Source organism: Callithrix jacchus, chromosome 16 (genome assembly GCF_049354715.1).
Source record: "Callithrix jacchus isolate 240 chromosome 16, calJac240_pri, whole genome shotgun sequence".
Taxonomy (NCBI): Eukaryota; Metazoa; Chordata; class Mammalia; order Primates; family Cebidae; genus Callithrix; species Callithrix jacchus.
The window spans coordinates 84,845,401-84,859,586 of NC_133517.1; the positions used below are offsets into that span (position 1 = coordinate 84,845,401).

The 14,186-nt window shown below is 34.4% G+C and overlaps 1 protein-coding gene across 11 annotated transcripts in view; it reads left to right on the forward strand.

The window, feature by feature from the left end:
* Window positions 1–14,186, forward strand: part of CSMD3 (CUB and Sushi multiple domains 3) — a 1,279,316-nt gene that overhangs the window by 1,113,576 nt on the left and 151,554 nt on the right. The window lies entirely within an intron of this gene.

The following is a 14,186-nucleotide window of genomic DNA, read 5'->3' on the forward strand; positions in this document are numbered from 1 at the left end:
CTTTGTTTGTGGCAAAACATGTCCCAGATTTTGGTAAGCATTGAATTGAATCTGTAGATAACTTTGTGTAGTATGGACATTTTAAGATTATTAAGTATTCCCATCCATAAACACAGGATGTATTTCTAATTATTTGTGTCTTCTGTAATTTTTCTCATCGCATTTTTGTAGGTTTTGTTTTATTTTGTTTGTTTTTGAGATGGAGTTTTGCCCTTGTAGCCCAGGCTGGAATGCAATGGCATGATCTTGGATCACTGCAACCTCTGCCTCCTGGGTTGAAGTGATTCCGCTGCCTCAGCCTCCCAAGTAACTGGAATTACAGTTGCTCAACACCACACCCTGTTAATTTTATATTTTTAGAAGAGATGGGGTTTCAGCATGTTGATCAGGCTGATCTTGAACTCCTAACCTCAGGTGATCCGCCTGCTTCAGCCTCCTAAAATTTTGGGATTATAGGTGTGAGCCACCTTGCCCGGCCTATTATTTTGTAGTTTTTGGTGTATAAGCCTTTCACCTTCTTGGTTAAGTTTATTCTTAACCAAGAATAAAAATAAAATTCTATGATATCTTATTTTTTTCATGCTATTGCAAATAGTATTATTTCTTTAATTTCCTTTTAGGATAGTTTAATTTTTAGTATATAGAAACACAATTAATTCTTTGTATATAAATTTTGTATTTTGCAACTTTACTGATTCATTTATTAGTTTTAACCGTTTTTTCTTTAATGGAGTCTCCTCAACGTTACTGATATATAATGATTATTTGTATTTCTGGGATATATGTGATATTTTTGTACATGTATACAATGTTTAGTGATAAAATCGGGATAATTGGGTTATCATTTATAACATCAATCATTTATTGTTTCTTTAGGTTGGGAACATTCCAAATCTTTCTTCTTATTAAAATATACAGTAACTTAGCAATAACTATAATCCCCCTGTTTATCAAACATCAGAATTTATTCTATCAAACTGTATTTTTGAACCCATTTACCAATCTCTCTTCATCCCTGCCTTCCAAGTCACCCATCTCATCCTGGGGCAACCATCATTCTACTCTTTATTTCCATGAGATCAACTTGTTTAGCTTCCACATATGCAATGAAAATATGCAATACCCATTTTTCTATGCCTGGCTCATTTCACTTAACATCTTCTCGTTCTACTCATGTTGCTGCAAATGACAGGATTTTAGTTTTATGGCTGAATAGTGCTCCATTGTAATATATACCACATTTTTCCCTATCCATTCATCTATTTATGGACACAGTTGATTCACAATAGCCATATCTTGTGCATAGTGCTGCAATAAACATGGGAGTGCTGGTATCCCTTTGATATACTGATTTTCTTTCTTTTGGATACATACCCAGCAGTGGGTTGGCTGGATCTTATGTAGTTCTAGGTTTTCTTTTTTTACGAAACCTCCCTACTATTGTTTAAAATGCCTCGACTAATTTACATTCCCACTAACAATGTATAAGAGTTCCCTTTTCTCCACATTTTTTGTTTGTTTGATAATACCCACTTTAATTGGGGGAAGATGACATCTCATTGTGGTCCATGAATCTTTATCTTGTTCCAGATTTAGGATTTTCTCATCTGTAGGCAGGGACAATTTTGCTTCTTCCTTTTTGACTTGGATGCCTTTTGTTTCTATTTCTTGACTAACTCCTCTGGCCAGGACTTAACAATAGTATTTTGATTAGAAGTGGAGAGAATAAATATCCTTACCTTGTTTCTGATAATAAAGAAAAAGCTTTTTGTTTATCTTGTTCCTGGTCAAAGCTTTTTTTTTTTTTTTTTACCATTCAGTATGATGTTAGTTATGGGCTTTTCATATATGTCCTTAATTATGTTGAAGTAAATGTCTTATACACTTAGTTTTTTGAGAGTTTTTAATAATGAAATGGTGTCAAATACATTTTTTTGCATCCATTGATACAATCATGTGACTTTTATTCTTCACTCTGTTAATGTGGCATATCACATTTATTGATTTGTATATGTTTGACCATTGTTGCATCTCAGGAATAAATTCCACTTGGTCGTGGTATATATTTTTTTAACCTGCTGCTAGATTTAGCTCACTAGTATGTTGTTGAGGATTTTTGCATCCATGTTCAGAAGGGATATAGGATTATAGTTTTCTTTTCTTGTGGTGACTCTGGCTTTGGTATTAGAGCAGGGCTGACAGCAATAAATAAATTTAGACGTATTTTCCCCTCTTCAATTTTTTTGGAAGCGTTTGAGAAGGATTGAAGTTAATTCTTTAAATATAAGGTAAAATTCACCAGTGAAGCCATCTGGTGCTGTGCCTTTCTTTGTTGGGAGGATTTTGTTAAGTAATTCAATCTTTTTACTAGTTAATGGCCCATATGGATTTTCTGTTTCCTTGCAATTTAGTCTTGGTAATGTTTATATTTCTAGGAATTTTCCCACTTTTCTAAGTTATCCAATTTTTTGGTGTGTAATTATTCATAGCATTCTCTTATTCTTTTAATTTCTGTGGCATCAATTGTAATGTTTGCTTTTTAATTATAAGTATTTTTAAATTGTGAAAAGGGAGCCAGATCCTGTAGAAATTTCGAAACTGAAATTAGAATAAGTGGCTGCTCTTGATATAGAAAATGTACATTCATCTCCCAAATTCCTGTAAAACTTTTCATAATAAAAATAGATTAGTTCCCCTGTTAAACATATATATGAGACAGTGTGTCATTCCGTACATAATATTATCGCAAATGTAATTAGGTGAATGTTTGGGTAACTATGGTTTTTCTTACTCTCTTCTTAAAATGTAAGCTCCAGAAGACAAAATCTGTCATAGCACTTTGCCATGTCCATTTAGAGTATTTTTGTGTCTGTAACACTGAGGCCAGTTCCTGCAACTTATCAATCATTCAAAATATATTTGTTGAATGAAGAAATAAATGAATGGACAGAAAACCCAGAGGTAAAAGATACCAAACATTTAATATTGGTATATATCATTAACATTAGTGTACCTACACTGAGGCTGGTGCTCATAATGGGATTTAGAACTTAGGTGTTGCATATGTTTTGTAATTCTGTTGGTTTCTGCTTCCTGAAAGTACTTTACTGAGTATTAGCTCCTCAGCATCGACTCATTCAGGCCAATTATTATCTCACTGAAGTACCATTACCTAAACTGGAAGTTTTGATAGAAGAGAAACTCTCAGTGGGAGCAAACAACAGCTGTAATTGATAAGCATTTACTAAGTAAATAATAGTTTATTGATTTTTTTACATGTTTTTGTTTTATAATGAAGTTTACTTTTCAGTTACTGCTAACTTCAGATACAATAAATGTAATACTATAATGCAAATACATGACAAATCCTTAAAATTCATTCATTCATTCTTTATTCAACCAATACATACTTTGAACACCTACCATATGTCAGGCACTATTCTCGACATAAAAATGTGAAGATAGATATGTCACAGTATCTTTCTTTGAAGAGTCTAGTAGAAGATTCAAAAAGATAAGGAAATATTACAGTGCTTTGAATACAGTAATAGATATATTTGTGGTAGATAGCCCAAAAGCAGTAAATAATCAGCTGTATTAAGGAAATTCAGGGAATACTTCAAACAAGAGGTAACACTTAGGCTGAATCTTAAAAAATAAGTAGGAATTTTACAGATAAGCAGGAAGGGATGGATAGATTTAGGCAGAGGAAATTTTATGGTAACACAGAGGTATGAAATATGCCATATTAAGAAAAATTCAAACTATTTCAGTAGGAGTGGTACATCAAATTTGAGGAAGTGGCAGTAACTAAGGCTGCTTATATAGGCATGACTACTCTTGAAAGGTGTAGGATGTCATAATGAGAAATTTGACCTTGTTATAGGTGCCACAGGTCAAAAGCAGCATATGTTTTGATAGTTATTCATAATACAGACCAATAAATCATCATAACTATAAGTAAATTGAAAAAAACTTTAAACAAGTCTCTTTAGTAGAGCTTTTGCTTTTCTAAAACATGTTGATGAATGCAAAATCCTTTATTGTATAAGATAATATACTGATAATTAAAATTCAAAAAATGATATATATATAATATTTTTCAATCTGTTCTTTGGTTAGAAATTCTTATTTTTAGTAAATGAGAGAAATTGAGCTGTATCCTAATTACATATAATAGGTGCAAATAATACATAGTATCTTGCCTTTTAGAACAAAGAATTGCAAGTTTGACTGCCCTTCTTAAGGGAAATCAATAACTAGCCATGTTAAATCTCACAATTTTTGGTCTTAGAAACCAACATCTTTGACAGAAAAGACATGCTAGATATAATTTAAGTATTTAAATTATGATCTTTAATTTAGAAAGTAATGTTGAGTGTCTATGTGAAGGACACTCTGCTTAGAAATGCAGGGGATTTGGGAGATGAATTAAACAACTCTCTTTCCTAACTGAGTGAAAACTTTAGTACGTGGAATATGTTTTTCTCTGTACTGCATTTGTGACTGGTTACCCAATTAAGTTACAACTTGTTATTTCTATAAAATGAGCGATCAAGGAAAGCCAGCATCCTCTAAGTTAATTATCTGAATCAAACTAAGGAAATGTGAGAAAGAATTTACTATTGGTAATGAATGAGCATGAGAATGAATAGATGCATTGGCGTATTTTTTGTGCAGTTGCTTTAAATAATAACACAACCAACTCTCCTAATGGTCCAGAGGCTATTCAAAGTGAATGGCATTTAATCTTTTAGTTTGAATTCACATAATCTAGATGTTTGCAAAGTGATACTTCGGGATCAAAATGATCCCTAAATACTTCTTAAGAGTCATTAGATAGCTAGATCCTTCACCTAAGTGAAAAATAAATAAAATATAGAGCAGGATATTTATGGAATCTATGAAATGTATGAAATGTGTTAACTATATTTTTCTTCCTTTTTTTTTTTTTTTTTTTTTTTTGAGATGGAGTTTCACTCTTTGTAACCCAGGCTGGAGTGCAATGGCGCGATCTCGGCTCACCACAACCTCTACCTCCTGGGTTCAGGCAGTTCTCCTGCCTCAGCCTCCCAAGTAGCTGGGATTACAGGCACGTGCCACCATGCCCAGCTAATTTTTTGTATTTTTAGTAGAGACAGGGTTTCACCATGTTGACCAGGATGATCTCAATCTCTTGACCTCGTGATCCACCCGCCTTAGCCTCCCAATGTGCTGGGACTACAGGCTTGAGCCACCGCGCCTGGCCAACTATATTTTCAAAACCTACAAGTGGAAACCTATTAGATGATATTATAATCAGCAATGCTTTTTAAATCATTGTGTTTATAGGCCTAACCAAGACATCAAAACACTTGCTGAATGCTTCCTTTTAATTGCAACATATTTTAAAACTTCCCATATTTAAGTAAATATAATTAAAAATACCAGCACTACAAAAAGCATTTAAAAGTATAGAAAAATAATAGTTTTATCAAATCATAATTTAGCAGAAGTTAATTTTCCATGTAGACAAAGATCTTTCTTTGTGAAGAAATTTAACACTTTACTAAATAGTATGCTTGACTACATTGGTCACCAAAAAATACTACAGTTGCAAGTGCTGTTTTTAAACAAAGTCAGTGATTCTAAATTAAAATTAGAATTATAACTAGAAAACTAAAAGGATACAGAGAAATAGATGTGAAAAAGGGAGTTACAGAATATGGGAAAAGAGAAAGCAAGCAGGGCAGAGGGACTGATAAAGAGAGGTGAGAAAAGAGATACATTTAGTTGACAGTGGGAAATCAGGGCCAAAGGATGACTAATGTTATTTTAATTAATTTTTAAAATTTTAGAATATGTTTCATGTTTGCAAATCTATTGTCAAAGTAATAAGAACATTAACATAATATTTGCTAAGTATTAAGTTTAGATTCAGGAGAATGGTGGGAGATTGAACACGAAAATTTCAAGACTAAGTATTGCTTTACAAAATTAAAGGCTAACAAATTCTGCTGTGGTCTTTAAGGACAAATGTATAAAACAGGCCATGGCAGCATTTTTGGCTGTGTTGTTAAGAACAGATTGAATAACAGTTAAAATGTGTTTGGTGGATCAAGTGCTACATAGAGCAGCTGCGGTTTAGAGCAATATCCAGCAGGGCAATCAGACAGGCTGACTGTTCACTCAATTGCACACTTCCAGAAACCTCAAAGAATACAGTGCCCTCTACTCAAGCACCACAGATTTTTTTTTTCGCAAATGATCTGTTTTGCTTATGGAAAGGGAATCTTAATTTCTGTCAAGTTTCAAAAAAGATAAGATTCTCTTAGTGGAGAAACATCTACTTTGTGAAAATTGAAGAATCTGTTCGTTTGTGAAGGCAGATTTTAATAACTAGATATAGAAATTTTGAAGAACTTCTTTTGTATTTAGAGGCATCTCAAAATACTGATTGAGATACACAGCCTCTATAAGAGAAAACTGTGCTTTTTAATGCATGTAAATAAAGACTAAATGATTCTTTTAAAAAAAGTACCTAATTTTAGATGCTTGAGAAAAGCAAAATACTTAAACAACTGGGTACTGGGAAAAAATGATATTGTGTGTGAGTGGTGTGTGTGTGTGTGTAAACAAGGTAGGCATATTAACTTTATTCCATCAAGGAGACACCTATTTCACTGTACATCTTTGGGTATTTCATTTGTGACAGTCTCTGAGATAAAAGTTCTGCCCACCGTGTAACATAAGGGAAGAATCACAATAGGGAAATCACAGTCTGTAATCACACTATGAATACTAGCAACAGATGCAGAACACTTTAAGGTTTTCTATAAAAAAGGATAGTGCTTTTTTTTTCATCCAAGAAAGTAAATTCTTACTATATTCCTAAAGGAGTGTTTTAAGTAGTGAAGGTTTCGGGAAACATGACAGGTGTTCTTTCTTAGTAAATGAAAATTTGGCTGAGATTATTCCCAACAAGTGAATGTTTTCTCCATCTGATTTTTTTAGTCATGAGGTTTGCAGAAAAAGAAACAAAATATATCTCTATATGTATACATATAGATAGATAGATTGATTGATGGATTTTTCTTGTGGCATAGTTACTACACTTGCTTTTTATTTACTTAAATGCCAGCTTTTTATGTGCTTAAAAGGTAAATGCTGGCAGACAGGTTGATTTATTTTTGTTTATTTATTGTATTTATTTTTATTTATTTATTTTTGAGACAGAGTCTTGCTCTGTCACTCACGCTGGAGTGCAGTGGTGCCATCTTGGCTCACTGCAACCTCCACCTCCCAGGTTCAAGCAATTCTCCTGCTTCAGCTTCCTGAGTAGCTGGGACTGCATGTCATACCACCATGCCCAGCTAACTATTTGTATTTTAGTAGAGATGGGGTTTCATTGTGTTGCCCATGCTGGTCTTGAACTCCTGTACTCAGGTTATCAGCCAGCCTCAGCCTCCCAAAGTGCTAGGATTGCAGGTGTGAGCCCCCACTCCCAGCCAGATAGGCTGATTTTTATTACGATAGTTATCTTTTCCCTTTTGAACACGAGATAATGGCATTTTAGCTATAGAATGGCTGACCTCTAATATTGCTATTATCACTATCTTCTGAATCAAACTAAAAAATGTAAGAAAGAATTTACTGTTGGTAATGAATATGAACAAATGGATGCACTGGTGTATTTTTTGTGTAGTTGTTTTAAATAATAAGACTACTAACTCTCCTAATGGTCCAAAGACAATCAGACAAATGCATTCTTCCTTCCACTCAACCCTTTCTACACCTTGGTTTTATTAACATTTCCAGATATTTGGTCATTTCATATCATTACCTTCCTTTCTACTAAATAAAGGCAACATTGTTTAGCCTCTTCTTCCAACAATGATTTCTTATTGTTTCATTTTTCACACATGAATTTTGTAATATTCTCCCACTTAATCAAAAGACGTATTTGTTTTTAGATGTATCATGTCTTTCCTCTCTATTCCTTTTAGGATTCATTTCTTCCACTTGACATGCTTTACTTCTCTTTTTTCCTTTTCTACTGTAAGACTCTTAACTCTTATGTTCTACTCTAAATGGTGTGTGTGTGTGTGTATTATTTTTCGTTGTGAACTTCTTATTCAATTCCATCAGTGTTCACGTTTTTTTGTTTTACCCTGTGTTGGTAAAAATCTATTTTGTTTTTGTATGTTTTTGTATGCAGTAGTCCTCGTTGCTCCTTTCACCTTGTTCACTACAGATTAATTTCTCTCTTTGGGACTGTCATTTGTTTATTTGTTTGTTTGTTTTTGAGAAAAAGTATTGCTCTGTCACCCAGGCTGGAGTACAATGGCGTGATCTTGTCTCACTGCAATCTCTGCCTTCCAGTTTCCAGCATTTCTCCTGCCTTAGCCTCCTAAGTAGCTGGGATTACAGGCACTCACCAACATCCCTGGCTGATATTTGTATTTTTAGTAGAGACGAAGTTTCACCATATTCGTCAGGCTGGTCTCGAAATCCTGATCCACCTCCTCAGCCTCCCAAAGTGCTCGGATTACAAGTGTGAGCCACAGTGCCTGGCCTTTGCCATTTGTTTTTATCTTACACAATGCAGTTCTAATAAGAGAGAAACATAATTCCTATTTTACTTAAGACTGAGGACTGGAAATCAGGTTAGCAAGGGGCTGGAGGAGACATTTAGGAAGGAGTGTAATTCCTGGAGTGTAGGGCATGCTACAGTACTTGGTTCCACAAGCTTCTTGTGCCAATTCTCAGTGCTCATTGGATCTCAGCACATTACGTGCTGCTTATCATGAAACACCTGCACACAAGTATTGCCAAGGGCTGAGGAGCTGTTTGAGATACCATATACTGTGTGGGAATTGTTTGAAAGGAAATCAGTGACTCCTGCATTCATACAATATTTTAAGAAGAAAAAGAGAAGGAGACCAGCAAGGAGGCTTGCTTCAGAGGAGCAGTACATGTGCAGCCATTTCCCTGCCCAGCAGCATGTGCCCCATTTCGATCTGGTCTAAGCCCTCACCTCTGCCCGCTTCCTTCCATGGGCTGGAGGACAGCAGTGAGATACCCCACCGGAGGCCAGGAGGAATCTGGGCAGTCGCATCTTTTCTGAACATCTTCTCCCTCCTTGCTCCTTTTCTATCCTAAATTTTAACTTCACTGATCAACACAGCACAGAAGTGGTCCCTTCCTTCTCTGAATTCTGATATCATTTCCTTTTCACCCATCTCAATGCCTGTATCTTCATTCAACAAATATTTACTGAACTCTAGGTGTGTCAGGCATTGTTCACATTACTGAACAAAAGAGGCAATATACTTTTTCCCCTTGGGTTTTAAGTCTATCAGGTGCAGACAGATAAAAAGTGAAAATACAATAAAGGAGTAATCTATATAATATTTTAGAAAATGATGTATCATTGAAAAAAATAGATGGAGAGTTGAGGGATCAGGACTACTAGGGATGAAAAAAGGGATGCTACGTTGGGCAGGGCAGACCTTATGGAGAAGGTGACATTTAAGCAAGTGTAGTGGAAGGTGGTGCAGAAATAAGCCTTGCTGGTAAGTGCAGAGATTGTCTTAGGGAACACCTAGAACAAATACCACAAAACAGAAGTATGAAAAAGAAAAGTGAGGTGCTAGGAAATTAAGTGAGAGATTAAGAGGTAAGTGGGGTCTTATAAGCCATTGGAAGGGCTTTATTTTTGCTCTAATTGAAATGGAAATCATTAGTGAGATTTGAGCAGAGAAATGACATGCTCTGATTTACAAGGTATTACCATGTTTTGCAGTTACTAGTTCTTAGGTAATAATTGTAATTAGCATTCTTGAATTATCTCTCTGCATGAATATTTAACTACTTTTGGGCAGTGTGTTGCACATTATTTATTTCCAATAAGGCACCACATAATGTGTTGCTGTTTTTGTGTCCTCAATGAATATTTGCTGGAAAACTGAAAAAACAAAACAAAACAAGGACTATGTTTATCTGAGGAAGATGATCACTTTGTATGACTATGGATAATGCCTTGGCTATTATCACTCAGTATATAAATACCTGACTTCTTTTTTTATTTAACAATAGCAAACTGTGATTTATGTATTTATTTTTAATTTATTTTTAGGTTTTCTTTAAGTTCTGGGATACATGTGCAGAATGTGCAGGCTTGTTACATAGGTATACATGTGCCATGGTAGTTTGCTGCACCTATCAACCTATCATCTAGGTTTTAAGCCCCACATGCATTAGGTATTTATGCTAATGTTCTCCCTCCCCTTGTCTCCCAAACCCTGACAGGCCCTGGTGTGTGATGTCCCTCTCCCTGTGTTCATGTGTTTTCATTGTTCAACTCCTATTTATGAGTGAGAACATGTGGTGTTTGGTTTTCTGTTCCTGTGTTAGTTTGTTGAGGATGATGGTTTCCAGCTTCATCCATGTCCCTGCAAAGGATATGAATTCATTCTTCTTTTTTATGGCTACATAGTATTCCATGGTGTATATGTGCCACAGTTTTTTATCCAGTCTATCATTGATGCACACCATCAATGACTTCTAACAAGCAAGTTGCACCAAATGTGCTAGTTTCTAACATGTTCTTTTGTCAATTGCTTAAAGAACTGAATTTCAAAAATCATATATTTTAGAAGAAGAAAACTCTTGCTTTTGTTTGTAACTTTTTACTTTTCAAGCGTTAAACAAATCTAAAAGTTTATATTTTTAAAGGAAATTTTCTATGTAGCAGAGTTAAATGCTTTCATATACTTTTCCTTTTAAAATAATAAAAGCAAATAAAACTAATAATATGATAAGTACTAATATTTGAGGTTCACATGGGCATGTCTATGACTGCTTTCAAAGTGTGGTAAATCCACATTGTAAATGGCCATTTGTATCGGAGTATTATGAACTGTAATTATTTGAATGACTGCTTAGATTCTTTGATACTAGCTAATAATACTTCCATTGTCATTATTATGATTACAATAATGAAGGTTACAAAACATTGTGCTATTATTATTATATGTTTAAAAAGCTAACATTTTCATGTACTCAGTATATGTCAAGCATATTGCTAAATGTTTTATAGGTGTATTTTTATTTAATTTTTAAAATAATCACATGACATATATATTTTTTAGCTTTATTTTATAAATGGACACCTAAAGTTTAGAGAATAATCTCAGAGCTTAGTTACTTTTAAGTTAGTAAGTAGTAGAGTATACTTCAGATAATTTTATTTCAAAGCAATCAGTTTTAACCACTATGTTATATCCCTACTTAGGGCCTTCTCTCATAATTTTTGATCTTCATGTTGCTTTCAAATATAAGAACAAACCCATTCATTTATTCATCAAGTATTTGCTGAGTGCATGCTAAATGCAAGGTACATTTTATAGGTGTAGGCACTGCAAATTTGTGTAACATCCAGTCCTAAAATAGTTTAGAATAATTAAGAGTAAAGATATGCAAACAAGCGTAGTAATTGCAAAATGAGGTAAGCACTATTAAGACGTTTATGTAAGTCAATACTTCTCAGATGATTGTGCTTATAATCATCTTGAAGTCTTGTAAAAACTCCAGATAACAAGACCACCGACCCAGAATGTCAAGTCGGTTTATCAGAGATTCACTCAAGTATTTGCATTTTTACCAAGATCTTAAGGTGACTCTAAATGACCAAAGTATGAAAATATCTTGTATAATTTAGGTGATGAACAAAGAAGATGGAGATCATATGTATTAGGGGTTACTTGTGGTAGGATCAGAGAAAACCTCATCAAAAGTCAAAAGAAGTCATTCTGGGAAATACGAATTAAAGGATAGATATAAAATGGCTTGGCATATGAAGGGACATCCCAGAGGTAGCTAGCTATAACAGCAATTACTCTGGAATCAGACTCAGGTTTCTGTCTTGGTACTATCATTTGATGGCCATATGACATTCAGAAAATTCTTGAGGTTCCCTAAAAACCCAGTTATCTCACCCATAATACATAGTTCTAATTTGAAAGACTGCTTTATAATTAAATAAATTAAGTGCCTATTGCAGTGCCAGGTACGCAGCAAACTCTTAAGAAATGCTATCCTTTATAACTGATGAGATAAACCCACACACCTGGAGCAGTCAAATGGTATAGATTAAATGTGGCATAGGCTTTTTTTCTTGTAGAAAGAGTAGCCTCATTGAAGAATTTGGATTTTGAGAGTAACATAAGTTTTGAATTTTAGAGAGGCCTTTTTATTTTGGAAAGTGAAGAGTACATAATATGGTGAGAATCAGCCAAAGGAAAGGAATTTAAAAGGAGACTGTTGCATTGGTTCACAAGGGAAACTGTGAAGGCAGTAATTGTGGTTGTATAGATGGAATGGCAGCAGATTCAAGAGATATTTACAAGATATCATTAAAAACCTTTATGGCCAGTTACATGTTGGGGAGGAGAGAGGAAAAGGAATAGAGGATGATTCTCAGGTTTCTGTTCTTCTATCTTGTTTTTCATTTTAGATAACATCACTTCTTACACAATAACAGTTTTGCTTTAATTAATTTGAGAGCTGGCATTTTAATTCCATAGCCTTTTTTTTTGTTGTTTTCAGCACTTAGATATTGATTTAATTATATCAAGGTCAGCATAAATGCTTTTATTTAACTGTAGTAATTGGATCTTACATGTTTCAGTGGAATCTAGGAACCAAAAGTATTTTCTAATTTCTAATGATAATGACAATGTAAATATATTCTTCAAAGACTGAAACGTGGATTAAAGGTGAATGTGGTGCTGCTGTAAATTAATAAAAATTGTAAGGTGATGGCATATTTATTATCAAAATTACAGGAAGAATAAACATCAAATTTTAAATATATTTTAAATATTTATAGTCATGCTGCTCAAACTATACTCTTTTGGAGGGTATAGGTGTTCCACAAATAAATTGAATTGGGACAGTTGCTTTAAGTTACAGACATACAAAATGAGGTAATAAATAGGAAAGGACTATAAAAAGTTTATAGAAAATTGGAATTAACATATAAATTATGAAATATAAACTCTATTTCTCAGCAGAGCTCTATCAAATTCAAGACACTTTTTAAAGCAATGATATCAGTCATTTTTTCCATCTCTAAGGAGGGTTCTGAGAATTTAACCGTGTAAATGCCATTTTTTTTTACATTATTAACATAAGAAAAATGGGTGCCCTGTAAAGAACTTTTTAAGATTACAAAATAAAAGGAAGTCAGAAGGAGCCAAATCAGGACTGTCAGGTGAATGCTTGGTTGGGCGTGGTGGCTCATGCCTGTAATCCCAACACTTTGGGAGGCCAAGGCTGGTGAATCACCTGAGGTCAGAAGATTGAAACCAACCTGGCCAACATGGGGAAACCCCATCTCTACTAAAAATACAAAAATTAACCAGGCATAGTGGTATGTGCTTGTAATCCCAGCTACTCAGGAGGATCCCTTGAACCCAGGAGGCAGAGATTGCAGTGAGCCAAGATCATGCCATTGCACTTTAGCCTGGGTGACAAGAGCAAAATTCTGTCTAAAAAAAAAAAACTAGAGTGAACACCTAATGATTTTTGATTTAGATTTCCAAAATTACTCTTGTTTGATGACAGGAATGAGCAGGAGCATTGTTGCGGTAGAAAGGACTCACTGGTGAAGATTTCCTGGGTGTTTTTCTGCAAAAGCTTTGGTTAACTGTCTTAAAACCCTCTTGTAATAAGCAGTATTTTCCTCTGTTTCTCCAGAAAGTCAACCAGCAGAATGCTTTGAACTTTCCAAAAAACTGTTGCCATGACCTTTGCTCTTGACCAATCTGTTTTTGCTTTGACTGAATCACTTCCACCTTTTGGTAGCCATTGCTTTGGTTGTGCTTTGTCTTCAGTATTGTACTCTTAAAGCCTTGTTTCATCTTCTGTTGCAGTTCTTCAAAGAAATGCTTGAGGTTCTTGATCCCGCTTGTTTAAAATTTCCATTGAAAGCTCTTTTGTTGCCTGCAGCTGATCTGGCACAAAAGTTTTGGCATCTCTTGAGTGGAATTGTGTAAGCTGAACCAATTGAGACGTCTAGTAAATCGGCTATTATTTCTTCTGTTAAACATTGATCCTCCTCAATTAGAGAACAAACAAGATAATTTTTTTTCCTCACAAATTGATATGGATGGTCTGCTTTTACAGACTTCATCTTCTTCTCT